The sequence below is a fragment of the Haliotis asinina genome, chromosome 4, assembly GCF_037392515.1.
Source record: "Haliotis asinina isolate JCU_RB_2024 chromosome 4, JCU_Hal_asi_v2, whole genome shotgun sequence".
NCBI lineage: Eukaryota > Metazoa > Mollusca > Gastropoda > Lepetellida > Haliotidae > Haliotis > Haliotis asinina.
The window spans coordinates 49646625-49662599 of record NC_090283.1 but is presented as its reverse complement, the minus strand read 5'-3'; positions in this window follow the sequence as shown (position 1 = coordinate 49662599).

The window sequence follows — 15975 nt, the reverse complement described above, 5'->3', positions numbered from 1 at the left end:
CTTCGTTTCATGCGATGGGATCAGAAAAACATCGAGGATACGTCAACCCATAGAACTGGCAGGCGATATGGTCAGACTGTGAGTAGGAGAAAATTGTCCTCAGACAATGAGATGAATTACAAAGCGTGGAACTTCCCCAACATTGATAAATGATCCACAAACAGAAAGACGTTTCAACTGATATAAGGCTAACGGAAATCCAGACTGGGATAAAGTTTTCTTTTCAGACGAAAGTTACGTCTGGTTTCTCTTTCTATGTGAATCTTTGGAAAAAGATACGAAATTTCAAATGAAGGGTCGGATGTCATCACATGGAGTGAGTAACGCCATTGTGTATTGCCACTGGACATTTGATGAAGGGGCGATCTGTTGATATCTTTAATGGTTACCCTCTTCCAAAGGCCCGAAAACTGTATAAAGATAATTGGATTTCCCGGCATGATAACGACACATAACACACAGTAGTCAACACATAAGAGTGGTTGTTACACAAAAATGTTCACGTTTCATCAAAAGTGTTGTCCAAACGTTGAAGCGTTAGCTGTCGAGCCGTAGATGTTGGCACTCAGTCCATAAACCCTTTCCTTCTCTGGATTGTCCTTAGCTGAGACAGATCAAACGGAAAACATTTCACAGTCAGAATATGATTAGAAACCTACCTGATGTAGCGACTAGTGTTGGGGTGTTGACTGTGGCAGACGATGTTCCAACTGTGGAAGATAAAAAAAACTTCGGAATATCGGAATACTGGCTGGAGGAACGGATTTGAACATGCACTTATTACAGCTATGTGTAGTAATGTCTACTTTTTGTAACCCTTGTTAGTTCTGGATTTGACAACATTTACTTTCACAACTGTTGACATGGTCGTCTGTGAAAGGTCAAACGGATTTATATCTCACAGACAGTTCAAAACCTACCTGAAGTCAGTTCTGGTGTAGTGATAACAGATACCGATGATGGTAAAACGGATAACAGCGTCACTGGGATGGTGCCTTCTGAGCGGAAATGATAAAACTATTGAAAGGTGAAAACTGTGTTCAACAAGCAGTAACGGCATTTATATCGTTTTGTAAGCCTTGTTTACTGAAAACTATTATTTTGTAAATGTTACATTGCTTTCTATATTATTTGTTGGTTTCATACAAAAAAGCGCTTTCCACGAGGATTTCTGGTAAACCGATTTTTTTAATCTTTAAACTTAATAAATAACCCAATACACTGTCGTCCAAAGGGGACAGGAAATTGACGTAACAATATCACATTATCACAAGGTTCGTTTGAACATATATGCAGCCCACCCGAAGACAATGTAGTCGTTAATGTTGTTGCAGCAGTGGCTATCTCAGCAGATGCTCCACCAGAAGATGAAGTCACAGAGGTTGTGTCTTTGGCACAGAATGGTGAAAAATATAAATACGTAATCATTGATATATCACTTCACCTAACATTATGTAAATAGAATCAGTCCTGGTGTATTATATAATCGGTGTTAGGTGAATGTAATTTGACTCTTTCCGAAAACTTTCTTTGGGAGGAGTAGGTTCCCATAACGTCCAAGAAGACTCATTTAGGCATTGAGATTGGGCATGACAGGGACAAAGAGGTCAAGGAAGTTCCGTACTATGACGGCCATCCACTTGATCACACTGTGAGTAGGGGAACATTGCATGACAGCTAACGATAATACGCTTGGCCAACTCGTTGGTTGACATTCTGAAAACACTGTTCATATCGGTTCATGGTAACTGTTCATGAGTTCTTTGCAGACCATGTAATGCATTTATATTGACACCCCATCCATAAAGGCATCCATATGGTCCTCAGTTGAGGAAGATCAAACAGTGAAATATCTCACAATCAGAATATATTTAGAAACCTACCTGAAGTCGTTTCCCTTGTTGATGTAGTAAAAGTCGCAGATGATGTTTCAACTGTGAAAGATGAAAACAACCCTCTGAATACTGGTTGGTGGAAGGCACTTAAACATGCGCTTATTACAACCACGTGGGGTAAATGTCTACTTTTTGTAACCCTTGTCAGGTCTAGTAAATACAACAGTTACTGTTACAAGTGCTGATGTGGTTGGCTCTGAAAGGCCAAACGGCTTCACATCTCACAGGCAGAGTGCTATTCAAAACCTACCTGAAGCCAGTTCTGGCGTTGTAGTGGTGTCAGATGCAGGTGATGGTCCAACGAATGACGGCGTCACTGGGATGGTGTCTTTGCCACAGGAAATTAGAAAACTCAAGATGTTGAAAGGTGGAAACTTTGTTCAACATGCAATGACGGCATTATAGCCATTTGAGTTCTTTTGTAAGTCTTGTTTAATTAAAACTATTATTTTGTAAATAGTACATGAGTTTATTATTTGTTGGTTTCACAAAAAAGTCTTTTCCACGAGGATTTCTGGTAAACCAATTGTATTTTCTTGAAACTTTTACTCAATACACTGTCGTCCGAAGGGGACAGGAAATCGACAAAATAATATAAAATTAACACAAGGTTCGTTTGAACATATGTGCAGCCCACCCGAAGACAATGTAGTCGTTAATGTGGTTGCAGCAGTGGTTATCTCAGCAGATGCTCCACCAGTAGATGAAATCAGAGACGTTATGTCTGGTACAGAATTGTGAAAAATATAAATATATATTCATTGATATAGCACTTCACTTAAAATTATGTAAATATAATCAGTTCCGGTGTATTATATAAATAATGTCTGTTCAATGGCATTTGACTATTTCCTAAAACGATTCATTGGGAGGATGAGGTTCGTTCAACGTCCAAGAACATTTAGTTAGGAGTTGGGGTTGAGAACGACAGGGACAGGGATTTCAAGGATGTTTAGTCCTACGGACTACGGGGAAAATTGCATGACAGCTAACGATAGTACGATTGGCCAATTCATTGGCTGACATTCTGAAAACACTGTTCTTATCGGTTCATGGTAACTGAGTTCTCTGCAGACCATGTAATGCATTTATATTGACACCCCGTCCATAAACTTATCCATATGGTCCTCAGTTGAGGAAGATTAAACAGTGAAATATCTCACAATCAGAATACATTTAGAAACCTACCTGAAGTCGTTTCCCTTGTTGATGTAGTGAAAGTCGCAGATGATGTTTCAACTGTGAAAGATGAAAACAACCCTTCGAATACTGGTTGGTGGAAGGCATTTAAACATGCACTTATTACAACCATGTGTAGTAATGTCTACTTTTTGTAACACTTGTCAGGTCTAGTAAATACAACAGTTACTGTTACAAGTGCTGATATGGTCGGCTCTGAAAGGTCAAACGGCTTCACATCTCACAGGCAGAGTGCTATTCAAAACCTACCTGAAGCCAGTTCTGGCGTTGTATTGGTGTCAGATGCAGGTGATGGTCCAACGAATGACGACGTCACTGGGATGGTGTCTTTGCCACAGGAAATTAGAAAACTCAAGATGTTGAAAGGTGGAAACTTTGTTCAACATGCAATGACGGCATTATTGCCATTTGAGTTCCTTTGTAAGTCTTGTTTAATTAAAACTATTATTTTGTAAATGGTACATGAGTTTATTATTTGTTGGTTTCACACAAAAGTGTTTTCCACGAGGATTTCTGCTAAACCAATTGTATTTTCTTTAAACTTAAATATAAATATGTAATCATTGATATATCACTTCACCTAACATTATGTAAATAGAATCAGTCCTTGTGTATTATATAATCGGTGTTAGGTGAATGTAATTTGACTCTTTCCGGAAAACTTTCTTTGGGAGGAGTAGGTTCCCATAACGTCCAAGAAGACTCATTTAGGCATTGAGATTGGGCATGACAGGGACAAAGAGGTCAAGGAAGTTCCGTACTATGACGGTCATCCACTTGATCACACTGTGAGTAGGGGAACATTGCATGACAGCTAACGATAATACGCTTGGCCAACTCGTTGCTTGACATTCTGAAAACACTGGTCATATCGGTTCATGGTAACTGAGTTCTTTGCAGACCATGTAATGCATTTACATTGACACCCCATCCATAAAGGTATCCAGTTGAGGAAGATCAAACGGTGAAATATATTACATTCAGAATATATTTAAAAACCTACCTGATGTCGTTTCCCTTGTTGATGTAGTAAAAGTCGCAGATGATGTTTCAACTGTGAAAGATGAAAACAACCCTCTGAATACTGGTTGGTGGAAGGCACTTAAACATGCACTTATTACAACCACGTGGGGTAAATGTCTACTTTTTGTAACCCTTGTCAGGTCTAGTAAATACAACAGTTACTGTTACAAGTGCTGATGTGGTTGGCTCTGAAAGGTCAAACGGCTTCACATCTCACAGGCAGAGTGCTATTCAAAACCTACCTGAAGCCAGTTCTGGCGTTGTAGTGGTATCAGATGCAGGTGATGGTCCAACGAATGACGGCGTCACTGGGATGGTGTCTTTGCCACAGGAAATTAGAAAACTCAAGATGTTGAAAGGTGGAAACTTTGTTCAACATGCAATGACGGCATTATAGCCATTTGAGTTCTTTTGTAAGTCTTGTTTAATTAAAACTATTATTTTGTAAATAGTACATGAGTTTATTATTTGTTGGTTTCACACAAAAGTGTTTTCCACGAGGATTTCTGGTAAACCAATTGTATTTTCTTGAAACTTTTACTCAATACACTGTCGTCCGAAGGGGACAGGAAATCGACAAAATAATATAAAATTAACACAAGGTTCGTTTGAACATATGTGCAGCCCACCCGAAGACAATGTAGTCGTTAATGTGGTTGCAGCAGTGGTTATCTCAGCAGATGCTCCACCAGTAGATGAAATCAGAGACGTTTTGTCTGGTACAGAATTGTGAAAAATATAAATATATATTCATTGATATAGCACTTCACTTAAAATTATGTAAATATAATCAGTTCCGGTGTATTATATAAATAATGTCTGTTCAATGGCATTTGACTATTTCCTAAAACGATTCATTGGGAGGATGAGGTTCGTTCAACGTCCAAGAACATTTAGTTAGGAGTTGGGGTTGAGAACGACAGGGACAGGGATTTCAAGGATGTTTAGTCCTACGGACTACGGGGAAAATTGCATGACAGCTAACGATAGTACGATTGGCCAATTCATTGGCTGACATTCTGAAAACACTGTTCTTATCGGTTCATGGTAACTGAGTTCTCTGCAGACCATGTAATGCATTTATATTGACACCCCGTCCATAAACTTATCCATATGGTCCTCATTTGAGGAAGATTAAACAGTGAAATATCTCACAATCAGAATACATTTAGAAACCTACCTGAAGTCGTTTCCCTTGTTGATGTAGTGAAAATCGCAGATGATGTTTCAACTGTGAAAGATGAAAACAACCCTCCGAATACTGGTTGGTGGAAGGCATTTAAACATGCACTTCTTACAACAATGTGTAGTAATCTCTACGTTTTGTAACACTTGTTAGTTCTAGTAAATACAACAGTTACAAGTGCTGATGTGGTCGGCAGTGAAAAGTCAAACAGCGGTGTTATATCTCCCAGCTAGAGTGTGCAAAACCTACCTGAAGCCAGTTCTGGCGTTGTAGGGGTAACAGATGCCGATGACGATTCAACAATTGACGACGTCACTGGGATGGTGTCTTTGGAACAGAAAATCGGAAAACGCGAGATGCTGAGAGGTGAAAACTGTGTTCAACATAAAGTGACGGCGTTATCGCCATTTGTGTTGTTTTGTAAACTTATTATTTTGTAAATGCTACACTTCTTTCTTTAGCTGGTTTCACACGAAGGTGTTTTACACGAGGAATTGTTTCAACTTTAAACTTAATAAATAACCCGATACACTGTCGTCAGTAAATAATCGGGGACAGTAAATAGACGTAATATTATCAAATTGTGAGAATGTTCGTTTGATCATATATGAAGTCTACCTGAAGACAATGTAGTCGTTAATGTTGCTGCAGCAGTAGTTGTCTCAGGTGATGCTCCACCAGAAGATAAAGTCACAGATGTTGTGTCTTTGCAACATAATTGTGAAAAATATATACTCTCTTCATATACATTCATTGATAAATTACTTCACTTAACATTTTGTAAACATAATGAGTTCTGGTGTATTATATAGTCGTTGTTTGGTGAATGACATCTGACTATTTCTGAAAGAATTCCATGAGATGACGAAGTTATTGTAACGTCCACGAACATTCAGTCCAGTGCTGCGAATTGCTGGCGACTTGAGTCAGACTGTGAGTAGTGGAAAATTGAATAGGGTTGAAAATATAAGAAATGAGATGATTAAATGCTGGTCCTCAGGTACTTAATGAAACCAGTAGAAACAAATTACAAAGCGTGAAAGTAGCCTACCGTTGATGAGCGATGCACAAAAAGATAAACATTTACAATTCGTTGGTTGGTTGGTTTAAGTCAGTGCAGTCGCTGAGATTCTATGGATGTTACTTCCACTTGTGCTGCATAGAAAAAGAATCTGTTTCCATATTGCGCTGTTCTTGTTTTAGGGACAAGCAGATTCTTATCGGGCGAATGTAAAGGCTTGTACAGATAAAGAAGACAGGATAAATATGTAGGGACAATTCCAGACAGACAGCAGAAGACAAGACAGAGGATTATAAGCGGAATTCTGAAATTTGAAGTTTAAATGGAATTCTAAATTTGGCCAGGATTGGGGACACATGTCCCCTACAGCCATCACAGGTCAGGGCCAGCTCGCAGTCGGGACCTTTTCTCCATTGAATATGCTTAAGGCATCTTGGCATTGTCAAAATTCTCTATTCACTCTATGCTGCTCTCACAGATGATCGTCGGTGGGCAATCCTGATGATTCTTCCCACGAAGAAGACCCGGTTTCGATTTCCACATTGGGTGCTATGTGTGAAGTCCATTTCTGGTGTTCCCCACTATATTCCTGGAATATTGCGACATAAAACTAAACGCACTCACTCATTTATAGGTGAGTGGTGCAATTTAATTGGAAATGTCATAGGTCGAGCCATCAAAACCATGTGTACACATCTAGGTTACCGAGGTGGTATTGTGCGATGCCATTCACGTTGGACGCAACAGTTGAATTTGAGAACCAATCTCTTCAACAAACCTGAGCGCCACCATCAAGTATGTTTGCCCCCCCCCACCCCCCACCCACTTTGAAGGCGCCTAGGCAAAGACACCGAAACCGAAAGTCAACTATGGTTATACTGAATAATATTCCCTTTGATGCTATGTAATTAGTACACACCCATTTCATATTACGATGGCAATGCAGCCACACCATTGGGTGCGATTAGGTGAATGACGTAGTTTTAATCCATCTCTGCATTGATGACTGCACGGTTCTTGTTTTGTTTGTTTTTCAGCTATCATAAAATTAATACATAAGGAAAATATTCGAGCTTAGCTTTTCGCTGCATTTAGCAATATTTCCAAATAATGAGTGCACACCTGTGAGAGCCTCCCAGATTGTCCCAGTGTTGGAAACCATGCCTTCGGAATAGCAAGCGAACCACTACCTAAGGTACTGACAGACGAGTAAAGATTTTATGTTTGACACTCACCTTCCGACGCTCTCTGTACTGCCCTGTCACCATATATCACTATATCTTTAAGAGCCAGTGGTGGTTCGTTAGTAGTGACACGAAGGTATTGTACAGCAAACAGGTCCTCGCACATCAACACTGAGACACCGTCTTGGATGTCTTGGCCGCACAGAAAAGTGTTGGCAGGGTCAAAAGTGGAATTTTTGGAGAGAAAAATGGTTCTGTTCAGAGCAGGCGAACCACCTGGAAAATAGGCGTTTGACACTCAACAGTGATATTTTCCACTAAGCTTAATCACATACTATTCCTACCTTAACTGCATGAGGTCACAAAAAATAGTTCAGTTTATTAATGACGACATACAGTGAAACATACGAGTGGGGTTTTAGTATTTACTTTGAAGGAAAGCCAGAGCTGATGTAGATGTTCGATATCGATCACTCAAAAAGCCAAAACTATGCTCTGGACGTGTGTGCGCGTGTGTGTGTGTGCGTGTGCGCGTGCGCGTGCGAGTCTAGCACATACAATCCAGTTAGCAGCATTTTGAGCATTGATCTATTAAACAGTTGGGATATAATGACATGAATCAGCAAAGTCCGTAAGCGAGACAAAAATTAGTTCCCTAGCAACAGACATGGGTTGCTGACATCCAATTTTATCCCACATTTTCAAACCACGTAAATATGCATATGAAATAAAGGTACCCATGTTCAGAAGGTCGATAACGATTTCATAGACGTTATAGTATCCTCCAAAATCGATTTGCCAGTAGGCGATCCCGGGCGTGTCAGACGTGGAAAGGAAGTATGTATCCTGGTCTTCATCAATCGCTAGTTCAGGCCCATGTCCTGGTTGTGTGGAGCTTGTACTCAGCGTTTGTCCCGTTTGGAGCACTGTAACAACACCAGAAAAAAAACTTGTACAGGTATACTGAATGCATGCAGGAACATATATTATGTAGCACGCGTTCAGAACATGTTGCACCACAAACATCTCCATGTTTGATATCGAATGGTATACACAAACGTACAGACAAACGAACGACTGACATGTTTTCACATTAGAGCGTTGGGAAAAAGGGCCGGTGTAAAACCGGTGGAAGAAATCCGAATGGTTTCAGCAATTTTCTAGCAACATTTTATTATGTTAGCTACGCCCCAGATGATGACATGTGTTCACCAAACCGGAGAACATGACCACCTGAACCTGTTAGTCGTCTCCTCGGACGTGGATTCGAACCCGGATCTTCACGAGTCGAGTGGGAAAAGCAGCGTTGATGTTAATAGGGATTGCTAAGCGCTCTGTACATGTGCAAAGATGGTCATACTGAAATACATTTATGGAGAACGCCAGTCGAAATACATCATCAAGCCAAGCTTCTTTCGAATATGACCCCTCCCAACCATGTGTCGAGTGGGTGCCTGGAAGGATGTGATAGGTTGTATTGATATTAATCGTCTTTTGTCCGACAAAATTCTGTGGGTATCACGAACGAGGAACCCGGTTCATAATAAAATGACTGGCTACAATAGCATCAATACCTGGAATTCAAAACAACACATTAGCGGATCCTGTCATTTAGTGACACAATTCTGCTGAGCATTATTTCTCTACAGTGAACTTCACGCGTGTTTATTATACTGACGGCATAGAGCTCATTCCATGTGTCCATTTCGTGATATGTATGGGATATTGCTATAAGTGGTGTTTCACCATATTCACTCTCTATTAGATTCTCGGCACTGTCGTTAGTTGATGGTAGCAAATACACACACTGGAATTTAACAGGAGCCTCTGTGACATGATAGATTAAAACATCAGGTAATGTAGACTTGCTTCATTTAGACTACAACATCGCAGGGAGGGCAAGACAGTAGGAGGAATGTTGTGGTTCAGGAACGAGGGAGACGACGCGACAATCAGATTGGTTACCAATGAAAACGAACTTCAATAATCTTTGCCCGAGGTAATTATGTCGTACCCGGTATACTGTTTGTTACCATAACCACATACTCTGAAACTTGATATGGATGGATAAATAGCAATAACCAAAATAAATATCTGCAAAGTCTTTGGAAACAATACTGCTCATAAACCTATGAAGTGAATGGTTGAGTGAGTGAGTGAGTTGCATTTACGCCGCCTTTAGCAATATGCCAGGAATATCATGGTGGCGGACGCCAGGAATGGGATTTACATTAGCCTGGAATTGATGTTACCTGTACGTATCTTAATAATATCACATAATCATAATGTTCGTTTGACCTTATATGAAGCCCACCTGAAGGTAATGTAGTCGTTAATGTTGTTGCTGCAGTGGTTGTCTCAAGTGATGCTCCAGCAGAAGATGAAGTCACAGACGTCGTGTCTTTGGCACAGAATTGTTAAAAATATATATTAATATATATTCATTGATCGAGTTCTTAACATTTTGTAAACATAATAACTTCTTTTGTATTATATAGTCGTTTTCTGGTGAATTGCATTTGACTATTTCTGAAAACAATTCCTTGGGATGATGAGGTTCTTATAACGTCCAAGAACATTCAGTTAGGAGTTGACATGACAGGGGCAGAGAGGTCAAGGATGTCGAGTGCTACGGATTGCTGGCGACTTGGTCAGAGTGTGAGTAGGGGAAAACTGAAAAGCTTTGAAAATATCAGAAATCAGATGATTAATCGAGGAGGACTCAGCTGCAGGTGTGTGATGAGACCCTTGGAGAAGAATTACAAAGCGTGTAAGTATTGATGAAAGATGCACAAAAAGATAAACATTTATAATGTATATAAAGCTAAAAGTGCAGATGGAATGTAGCAAATTACACAGTGATATCTGAAACGACTATCCTGAACAAATGTATTTTTAACTGGTATTTGGATGTGGCAAAGTCAGTACAGTCGCTGAGATTCTATGGAATTTTCTATGGATCTGTTTCCATACTGAGCTGTTTTAGGGACAACAAGCATATACTTATCTACTGAACACAAAGGCTTATACAGATACAGAAGACAAGAGAAATATGTAGGGAGAGTACAATTTAATCTGAAATGGCATTGGTCGACTCATCAAAACATGCCTCAAAACGTGTGTACACCTCTAGGCTACCGAGGGTGGACGCAACAGTTGAATTTAAGAACCAATCTGTTCAACGATCTTGGGCGCCACCATCAAGTATGTTTGCCTAAAAGGATTTCTTGGTACTTTGAATGGACGCCTACGCAAAGACACCGAAAACGAAAGTCACCCATGGCTATGCTGAATAATATTCCCTTTGACGGTATGTAATTAGTACACACCCATTGGGTGAGATTAAGCAAATAATCTTTTGTCTGTATTGCTGATTGCACGGTTCTTGATTCTTTTTTTCTGTTATCATAAATTCAACACATAAGGAAAATATGCGAGCTTAGCTTTTCGACGTATTTAGCAGTATTTCCAAAATATCAATGCACACGCGAAAGGGTCTCTTAAATTGTCCCAATGTTGGAAACCTAGTTCGTGACTTCGGAATAGCGAGCGAACCATTAGCTCGCAAGGCACCGTAAAAAGGAGTAAGGATTTTAATTTGACACTCACCTTCCGACCCTCTCTGCACTGCCGGTTCACCATATATCACTATATCTTTAAGAGCAAGTTGTGCTTCGTTAGTACTGACTCGAAGGTATTGTACAGCAAACAGGCTCTCGCATAGCAGCACCGAGGAACCGTCTTGGATGTCTTGGCCGCACAGAAAAGTGTTGGCAGGGTCAAAGGTGGAATTTTTGGAGAGAGAAATGGTTCTGTTCACAGGATGCGAACTACCTGCAAAATATACGCTTGACCCTCAGCAGGGATATTTTCTAATAAGCAGTTTTCAGTTTTTTTAATGACGACATACAGTGAAACATGTGAGTGGGCTTTTAGTGATTACCTTGAAGGAAAGCCTGATCTGATGCAGATGTTCGATATCGACCGCTCAAAAAGCCAAAACTATGCACTGGGCGTGTGTGTGTGTGTGCGTGCGCGCGTGTCTGGAACATATAATCCAATTATCCACATTTTGAGCATCGACCTATTAAACATTTGGGACATACTTGACTATGAATCAGCAAAATTAGTGAGTCTGACCAGTCGTTAGTTCCTTAACCACGAGTATGGGTTGCAGAAATCCAGTCCTATCCTAGATTTTCAAAACACACAAACATGTATCTGAAATAAAGTTACCCATGTATAGTAGGTCGATGACTATTTGCTCGACGTTATAGTATCCTCCAAAATCGATTTGCCAGTAGGCGATCCCGGGCGTGTCAAGGTTGGAAAGAAAGTATGTATCCTGGTCTTCATCAATCGCTAGTTCAGGCCCATGTCCTGGTTGTGTGGAACTTGTACTCAGCGTTTTTCCCATTTGGAGCACTGTAACAACACCAGAAAAACTTATACAGATGTATACCGAATGCATGCAGGAACATGTATTATGTAGAACGTGTTCAGAACATGTTGCACCACAAACATATCCATGTTTGATATCGAATGGTATACACATATTTAAATGTACAGACAAACGAACGACTGACATGTTTTCACACTGGAGCGTTAGGAAAAAGTGCTGGTGTAAAACCGGTGGAAGAAATCCGAATGGTTTCAGCAATTTTCTAGCAACATCAAGGCAAGGGACACACAAAATAGACTTGACACAACGTACTCACGTGGGACATCAAACCCGGGTCGCTGGCGTAATGGGCGAGCTCTTTAAGCACTACAGGTTATCCAGCTGTCCTTACCATGATCTCAACTGATTAACAAGTTGACTAAACCCTGCATTTTGGCATTACTTCAAACAAAAGTAATTTTAGTCCTCACTCCCTCACACAAAGTGTTTCGTATGTTTTGTTGTTTTACGTCTTACTCAGCTCTATTACAGCAATGTTAACAATCAGGTTAGACAAGATGATCCAATGATCAACATCATGAGCATCAACCTACGCAAATGGGGTAAGATGATACATATCAAGCAAGTCAGTGAGTCTGATCACCTTAGCTGCATCACGACATGGGTTGTTGAAGACCATTTTTACATTTTTTATAACCATCTGCTCTCGTAGCAAGCAATTTGTTTCGTGTAAGTTCAATAGGTTACAATGCTTCATACTTAAATTACATAAAGGCTTGTGCAACCTTTTTGCAACCATGATTTTTTTTATTGACATGTGTCCATGAAGCCGGTGAACATGACCACCCGAACCTGTTAGTCGCCTCTTCGGACTCGGATTCGAACCCGGATCTTCACGGGTCGAGTGGGAAAAGCAGCGTTCATGTAATAGGGATTGGTAAGCGCCCTGTACATGTGCAAATATGGTCATAGTGAAATAAATTTATCGAGCTCGCCCGTCGAAATACATTGTCCAGCCACGCTTCTTTCTAACATGACCATAACCAACCATGTGATGTGTGACGTGATTGGTTGTAATGATATTGCCTTCTGTTGCCTGATAAACTTGTGTTTGGCTCACCAGAGAGCTTCAGGTGGTTTATGGATATTGTCCTTTGTAGAACACATATACGTAAGAGATATTGGTACATTTAGGATTCATATTTTAGTAGTGTGTCAATAAAGAAACAGATCATTATTCAGAATATCAAAACATGCCTATCTCCCTAACTATTCTGGTCCAGTATATATGCCAGTGTTATACCACGAGCAACTCCATGAGGCACGAATATTATCTATGGTCCATTTAAATATTTTTGTCATACAAACTGAATATAGACTAACAGTCATCCTCACAATTATTTTAAAGCATGCGTGCAATTTACAAGTATAAATCTCCTTTCACCGGTACTTGGTATATGGGAAGAAGAACGTTAATCGATACAGGAACATTCGTCTGTCTGCCCGCTGATGTTTTTCTTTCAACTTGTTTCAAGTAGTCTTTACCTGGTCAGTGATAACAGTTAGTTTTTATGTTTGAGGAGGTTATGTATTAGTTGGACACGTTTCATGTGTTTAGAAAGCACTTGATGAAAGAGTCAATAGCTAGAGTGTATGACAGATGAATTATCTAGTACTATTTCAGGCCACTTTTGGCAATATCAATGTGTCTGAGCGTCTGTGTCTGTGTGTAAGCGTGAGTGTGTGTGTGTGTGTGTGCGCGTAACCAGATTAAGTAAATTGCTCTGCTCTAAGTCAGTGGAAACATCCCTACACATAAACCTGTGGAATTCAAGATACACATACATGTCGTGTATGTTTCATGGCAAAGTACCATATAGTGTCTCTCTATGTATGCTTAAATCCAAATCCCAGTTATTATTAGTAAACACAAGTTTATGGATCAGTTGTAATTAAGTCGAGTAAGATGTCAGCATTATTACTTTATGGAGCTTGTTCCCGGATGTTTCATCTTTAGATCTTCATTACAGAGCTTCTGCTTTTAAAGACCTTATAGTCCGTGAGAGAGTGTTACGATTTATAGTCACCTCAGCAATAGTTCGTGGGTATCATGATCGGGAACCCGGTTGAAAATAAAATGACTGGCTACAATAGCGTCAATAGCTCGGATTCAAGACAACAGCGGATCCTGTAAATATTTTAGTGACGTAATTCTGCTGACCATTTTTCCTCTACAGTGAACTTCACGCGTGTTTATTAGACTAAAGGCGTAAAAACCATTCCATGTGTCCCCGACGTGATATATATGGGATATTGCTAAAAGCGCCGTAAAAACATATTCACTCTCTATTAGACTGAAGGCACAGTCGATAGTTGATAGTAGCAAATAAAGACACTGGAATTTAAAAGGAGCCTCTGTGAGGTGGGAGAGTAAAGATGAGGTACTTTAGACTTGCTTCATTTAGACTACAGCATTGCAGGGAGAGCGAGACAGTAGGAGGAAAGAGGCTGACCGCACGTTTCCACATGGACGACGTTTCTATCGGACACCAAGGACAATATGATTGGTTCCCAATGAAAGTGAATTTCAATAATCTTAGCCCGAGGTAATTAAGTCGTACCCAGTATACTGTTTGTTACCATAACTACATACTCTGAAACTTGATATGGATGGATATAAATAGCAATAACCAAAATAAATATCTGGATAGTCTTTAGAAATAATCCTACACATAAAGATGTGAAGTGAGTGAGTGAGTTTACTCCGCTTTTAGCAATGTACCAGCAACATCACGGCGACGTACACCAGGAATAGGATTTACATTAGAACTGAAATGCAAGTTACCTGTACATATAGTTTTTGTTTGAAAAAACACGTACATAGATATTTATTGTTATTTCTACTGTCAATCTCACAAAGTGTTTCTACATTCAACAACATCCTGGACACCTCATGCCATCGGGCGTCAAAAATTGGATTTTATACTCATACCGGAAGTTGAAATTAAATCTTGGTCTTTAACAACCCAAATTAGTTTTAGTTATCTGTACTGATGACGTCTAATGAAACACACAAGGAAAGCATCCTCATCCTCAACATACATTGTCAGGAACGATAAACATTATTTTGACTATCCATTCATTCATTCATTCATTCATTCATTCATTCATTCATTCATTCATACAAACTCAGTAACAACTAAAATAGAATAATATGGTATGCTTATCAACTGTGAAGAACTATACCAATACGTAGTGATGAAACTTACTTTGGGTCAGGACGGGCGCCATGCAATATGACAAGCAAATGAGAACCTTCATGACTAAACACAGACACTGTACACTTTGTGAAGTAGCAGTAGTTTCAGCGATACTTACGACTTTGACTATTCTGACGTTTGCAATAAATTCATGAAACCTAGTGGCATGGTTTGCTATTTGTGAAAGGTTCTCTGTGTCGAAAAAGAAATATGCTCAGGATAGCGTCTCGTTTTTCTCTGGAACGATGCTTCAGCGTAACTTTGCATAAAGAGAATAGTACCTGCGCCAAGGGAATACTGCATCAGGAGAATAATTAACTTTATACTTTTTCACACCACTCAGAGAAAATCGATTCCCAACTAAATCAACAGAAACAATAGAAAGTATACCGTGAATAAAAAGTTAAGCGCCAGCCTATTTCAAAATTAACATGTGAAACTGTGGAAATATCAGGCTGAACTATTTGTGAAGGCCAATCCATATGTTAAGAAGGTTCATCTGGTAACTGTTGTAGGAATGTCATAATCATTTGAATTTACCATTAAAGGAAATATTGTTAAATATATGATGACACTGCTTTTTAAATCGAAATTACTATTGCTGTTGTGTTTATACAAGGCTATTAAATTTAGGTTTCACTTGTTAAAAGTAACAATCATGTGACCATGTAACAATCATTCCTGATTTTCACTTTTCAAAACTTTTCCATTTTGGTTTTGTTAAATACAATGAACCAAATTATGGTAGCTCGTTTTTCTGAAACGAGCCAATGTGCCAATGTACAGTTTTGCAAAATATACCGG